This window comes from Anguilla rostrata, chromosome 7 (genome assembly GCF_018555375.3).
Source record: "Anguilla rostrata isolate EN2019 chromosome 7, ASM1855537v3, whole genome shotgun sequence".
NCBI classification, from domain to species: domain Eukaryota; kingdom Metazoa; phylum Chordata; class Actinopteri; order Anguilliformes; family Anguillidae; genus Anguilla; species Anguilla rostrata.
The window spans coordinates 29379858-29386280 of record NC_057939.1 but is presented as its reverse complement, the minus strand read 5'-3'; the positions used below and the strand labels follow the sequence as shown (position 1 = coordinate 29386280).

The 6423-nt window shown below is 40.1% G+C and overlaps 1 long non-coding RNA gene across 1 annotated transcript; it reads left to right on the top strand.

The window, feature by feature from the left end:
- Nucleotides 1-1003: 1003 nt before the first annotated feature.
- LOC135258603 (uncharacterized) lies at nt 1004-1644 on the top strand. Its single transcript, XR_010331033.1, has 3 exons — nt 1004-1216; nt 1360-1419; nt 1518-1644. It is a non-coding gene; the product is annotated as an uncharacterized LOC135258603 (long non-coding RNA).
- Nucleotides 1645-6423: the final 4779 nt, after the last annotated feature.

Below are 6423 nucleotides of genomic sequence, written 5' to 3'. Positions count from 1 at the left end.
CATAACAGACAAGTTTGAATTCAAGTCATTATTATAAAAATAAATTGGTTTGCGGCTGCAGATTTTTAAAAATGGCGGTTGAAATAAAATACTGCGAGTAGTCGACCAAACCGAAATATTCAGCGCTTGCGCCCCACCCCAAAAGTTCCGGTACTTTTGCAAAGTACTACCCATTACATTACATTACAGGCATTTGGCAGACGCTCTTATCCAGAGTGACGTACAACAAAGTGTATAACCATAACCAGGAACAAGTGTGTCGAAAACCCTAGAGAGAATGGTAGAGAGAGGTATGTTGGATTTTTGGGTAACATCATACCTTAAGTTATGTAGGCTACTGTATTGACTACTCATCAATTAAATATTTAGCATCTTTCATTTATATTCTGTGTAACTGTAAAGTTTTTCTCAGCATGTATTAAAAAACATCAATGATGATGAGCCTTGTGTTCTACAAACAAAGGGGGGATGGTTAGATAATAATTTATATGCTTGGCTAGCTAATACTAAGGTATGATTTTACCCAAAAATCCAACATACCTGACACAAAATAACAACCGCAAATCCACGTTTCGGTGCCTGGATTCAAGTTGTTTCTGCAAATGCATGCATCGCTTCTCTTTTCTTTAGCTTTCGGCAGTATGTAAAAAGATAGCTCCGATTTCTTGTTGAATGTCCATGGACCACTGGTTCTTTGGTAAATTGTAAGGATCACTGTTGAGTCCAACTGCCTTTAATTTAAGCAGATAATCGTTTGTTTTACTCCCGGTTTTGCAGTTTCCTATACTAAAGGCAGCCATGTGGCAGCATGTTTTGCCACTCAGTCCCGACTGAGGGGGCGTATTCCGGCGGGAAAGTGACGTCAATGCATACCCTCTATTCTATAAAAATGTCTACTCTTGCCAGATTTATTATGACAACCAAATAATGCACGGTGACCGTGTCTGAAATAGCTTTATTACTTCTTGTTTAAGGCATTTGTGGTGTCAGGATTTGGTACACCTAAGTGATGACGAAGGTATGCCTCTCCTTGCAGACTTCATTTGGAGCACTTCATACAGCATCCTGCACATCCCTGTCAATCCTGTACCACTTAGAGTGCATCCTACACTCAAACGATGCTTTCACAAAAACAAGAAGGAGCATGGTACTTCATCACAGCCACAGTGTGTTGATCGATCTCAACGCTCAGCAACATCCTATCGGCCCTTTCCAGGTAATAACTGCTCTGTGTGTTAGGCTACATAAAATTGTCCATTGTTAGTGGTGTCCAATGTTTGAACAATGTTCTGTCTCTGGTTTTTTCTTCTTTTTTTTTGGTTTTTCTAAACCCATACGTCTGTATGTTCTTGTGTGCAGCTGTTAAAATGAAGTATGTTGACCATGACCAATGGACACATCTGGTGCCTACTGTTCCAGGTAATTCTTGCATGCCAATGTGTCTGTGTCCCGATGTGTTACTGTTATAGTGGAGACCCATATTTCATTTAAGTCATGTTGTTTGTGCTTGTTTCTAGATGTGAGGATGCAGGTTCGGGACCGGCGTCATTGTATACGTCAGCATGCTGCCACAGGACTGTTTGTTGACATACAGCAAGTACGTTTCTGTTGATGTATACACTTTGTTGAACTGTTCAATTACGTTTTCTAAAAAGTATTCTGTAAGTAATCAACGTAATTAACTCCTAACATCAACTTGTGTTTACAGCGAATTGTCAACGGAGGTAGGATGGAACGCATCTTTGATACATACGTCCTATGTTACCCTTCGGCCTACCGCCAGAACGCCAAGCCTGTCCATGACCCAGCACCTCAGTCCGTGGCTGAGAAGAAATCCCTGCACATCAAAAAGCTAAGTGCTGCTGGTTCAGGGCATGTGGGTCGTAGGCCTTTGGTAGTAGTTGACAGGGTCAAAGAAGTTTTAGGACAGGAAGATGTTAGGGACAAGGTAGTAAGGAGGAGAAAGATGGGAAACATACACACCAGTGTTACACAGACAGAACAGAAGCAGGAGTTGCCTACTGACAGAGCACTGAAACAGGAGTTGGGTAGTCAAATAGTACAGAAACAGAAGTTTGGTAGGGATGAAGGAAGTGTTGTTGGTCTGGAATACTGTAGGTGAACAGAAAATTAAGGCATCTCCATACTATCCAAACGTATATACAGAACAGCAGTGGAGAGAAGCATGGCAAACTTTGCAAACAACTAACCAATATGACCTTCACTATTTTGGTGATATGGCTATCCTTAGTTGTGCTCATACTACTAAGAAAGATATCCTTGTTTTCAACACACCTTGGAAAACAACGAATGCTCAACCTCAAAGTCCAATATATGTAATATCTGCAGATGCAATAGATCCAGCAAATGCAAGAGATACTCATGTTCCATTGGTGTTGGCATACAATGGCCATCATTTTGAAAGCCTCATTCCTGTTTCTAATGTTGATGTTGACAAAACAATTGTTTTGGTGGATGCATACAAGACTGGCACCTATAAGACTCATAGGTCTTTGGCACAAATGTTTGAGCTCATTGGAAATGATTTACACAACACAGAATGCGATTGTCCCACAACAAATAAAACCATATGTACACAGGCCACAGAAAACCAGAAAAGAACAGAGCTTACAGCTACCACCAGTAATGTCCAGATTCAAAATTACACTCCTAAATCCCACAGTTTAGATGAAGGCAATAATACCAGTGATACCATAGCAATAACTTTGCCAGATGTATGCAACAGTTGTCAAAAGCCATTTCAAAGGCTGCTGGTACATTTGCGCAGGTCAAAACAATGTCAATTACATTACAACATGCAGTCTTCATATCAAGAAGTCATTGTGAAACACGCAGACCAACAACCTCTATCGCAAGCTGCCAAACGTCAAAAACTGCAAAAACATAAGCAAAGTGAGGTCAATGTAGGCCTAAACCATGTTGACCAACAACCTCTACCATGTCAGAAAGAGAAAGAATCCACTCCAATTGAAGCCAGTGCAATACACATGAAAGTTACAAGGAAAAGACAGTTGCAGGGTAATTCTGTAGATGTCATAGGAAAAAATGTTTCACCATATAATGTAAATAAAAACACAGAAAGAGATTGTCCCAGAACAAATGACGAAATATATAAGCAGGCCAAAGAAAACCAGAAAAGAACAGATCTTGCAGCTATCACCAGTAATCTCCAGATTCAAAATATAGGTCCTAAATCCCACAATTTACATGAAGCCAATAATACCAGTGATACCACAACAATAACTTCCCTAGATGTATGCAAGGGCTGTCAAAAGCCATTTCAAAGGCTGATGGTACATTGGAGCAGATCAAAACAATGTCAATTACATTACGACATGAAATCTAAAAGCAATGAAATGGAAAGCCCATGTCTCACATTCTCTCCTTTCACTGTGCAGCAAATAAAAACACTTTGTTCAAAAATTAACATCATCCACAACTCACCTGAATATGTTGATACACAAGAACCAGTTCCAATGAATGACCCAATGAATGATCCTTGTGAGATGAAGGCTATTGTAGGTGATGGTAACTGCTTTTTCAGAGCTTTGTCATTTTCTATTAGTGGTAGTGAAGGTCATCACAGAAAAATCCGACTAGCTGTGGTTAAACATATGGAAACAAACGCATCACAGCATGCTCCTATTCTCAGAGATGGATATTTTTCTGTTGAAAACTATTTGAAAGCATCACGCATGAAATATGTTCAAACTTGGGCAACTGAGGTGGAAATACAAGCAGCTGCAGATCTCTTTGGAGTTGATGTTTTCACATACAGTCGCAACAAGTGGTTCAAGTATTCCACAGCAAATGGAAAGACAATTCACACAGCTATATACCTAAAACACTGCAACGCATCTCATTACGAAGTAGTTACATGCGTGAAGCAACACAATTCTGACCAATGCACTAAACTGTGCAACAAATCCAATGAATGGCCACAGTCACATCAGATAAGGAGTTCAAGTCGACATGAGCTTGACAGAAAAAACAAGCAATATGAAATAAACAAACAATTCCGAGATGCAAAAAATAAAAGAGGAATTAAAAGATACAATGAAGATGAAAACTACAAGAAAACCATCAAAGAAGGCAGCATAATCAAATACGGTACTGATGCCCAACACCGGACAAATGTGAAACTGTCAGCGTTCTGTGTCTTTCCCCTGTCATTCCTGTTTGGGCCGCCAGATGGCGGCACCTCTGCCTTTGTGTCTTGTTTAATTGTTTTATTGTTTCCAATTATTCCATTATTAGTTGCTTATTATCTCGTGTTCCCTTCCCTCTCTGTGGCCTGATTGTTCATTGTGCCCTCCTGCGTCAGGTCTATTTAAGTCTCCATTTTCCCTGACTCAGGTGCTGGATCCTTGCTTGTTTGTTGCCCGTTGCCTGCCTGTTTCTTCCTTGTTGCCTGTTTCCTGCTTGCCGTATGCCTGCTCCTTGTCTGTCCCTTGCCTACCTGTTGCCTGTTGCCTGTTCCTAGCCAGCTCGGTCTCTCTACGTTTTTTGGGGATTTTTTGTATTTTTGTTTTCCTGCATTTTTGGAGGATTTTCTTTGTTTGTAAGAACCGCCCTGCGAGGCTCTCTGTTCCCTTTGTTCCCCTTTTTGCTTATTAAAGTCTTTTGTTTTCCCCAGTTTGGAGTTTTGTATTTTTGCACTCTGCATTTGGGTCCATTCCCGCGCCCCCCCCCCTGACAGAAACAATACAGTGCACACAAATATGCCACTAATGAACAACACCGTGCAAGTACAAAACAGTACAGCATAGACAAATATGCCACTGATGAACAACACCGTGCAAGTACAAAACAATACAGCATAGACAAATATGCCACTGATGAACAACACCGTGCAAGTACAAAACAATACAGCATAAGCAGATATGCCACTCATGACCAACACCGTGCAAGTACAAAACAATACAGCATAGAAAAATATGCCACTGATAAACAACATTGTGCAAGTACAAAACAATAAAGCATAGACAAATATGCCACTGATGAACAACACCGTGCAAGTACAAAACAATACAGCATAGACAAATATGCCACTGATGAACAACACCGTGCAAGTACAAAATAATACAGCATAAGCAGATATGCCACTGATGAACAACACCGTGCAAGTACAAAACAATACAGCATAGACAAATATGCCACTGATGAACAACACCGTGCAAGTACAAAACAATACAGCATAAGCAGATATGCCACTCATGACCAACACCGTGCAAGTACAAAACAATACAGCATAGAAAAATATGCCACTGATAAACAACATCGTGCAAGTACAAAACAATAAAGCATAGACAAATATGCCACTGATGAACAACACCGTGCAAGTACAAAACAATACAGCATAGACAAATATGCCACTGATGAACAACACCGTGCAAGTACAAAACAATACAGCATAAGCAGATATGCCACTCGTGACCAACACCGTGCAAGTACAAAACAATACAGCATAGACAAATATGCCACTGATCAACAACACCGTGCAAGTACAAAACAATACAGCATAGACAGATATGCCACTGATGAACAAAACCGTGCAACTACGAAACAATACAGCATAGACAGATATGCTACTGATGAACAACACCGTGCAAGTACAAAACAATACAGCATAGACAAATATGCCACTGATGAACAACACCGTGCAACTACGAAACAATACAGCATAGACAAATATGCCACTGATCAACAAAACCGTGCAAGTACAAAACAATACAGCATAGACAAATATGCCACTGATGAGCAACACCGTGCAACTACAAAGCAATACAGCATAGACAAATATGCCACTGATCAACAACACCGTGCAAGTACAAAACAATAGAGCATAGACAAATATGCCACTGATCAACAACACAAGGAATATCTGAAACAGTACAATATTACCAGAAGGATTGGATCAAAGAAACAAAGACAACAAAGGGACTACATTGTTCAGGAATTCAAAGACAAGGTTAGCACTGGTCCCCAATATGTATGCTCCGTATGCCATCGACAGCTGTTTAAACATCAAGTTATACAATGTAAAAAAGACACATATGGAAAAAGAGGGAATGCTATAGCTTCATTAGCCAGTTACTGAAGCATTACTGAAACGTACCTTCACAAATGTGAAAGCACCTCTGTAAAACACTGTACAGATCCTATAGTACACTGTAGATTTGTTACACGTGTCACAGACTTCTTCAAGGCAGAATGCCTCCAGAAAGTGTTGCAAATAATTTGGTTTTGGATCCCATTCCGCCACAGCTGAAGAACTTAAATTCGTTGGAACAACATTTGATTGCAATAAACATTCCTTTTATGAAGATGCTTGTTTTACCAAAAGGGGGACAAAATGGTGTTCATGGACCTGTCACGTGGGTACCATCTAATGTCCCTTAG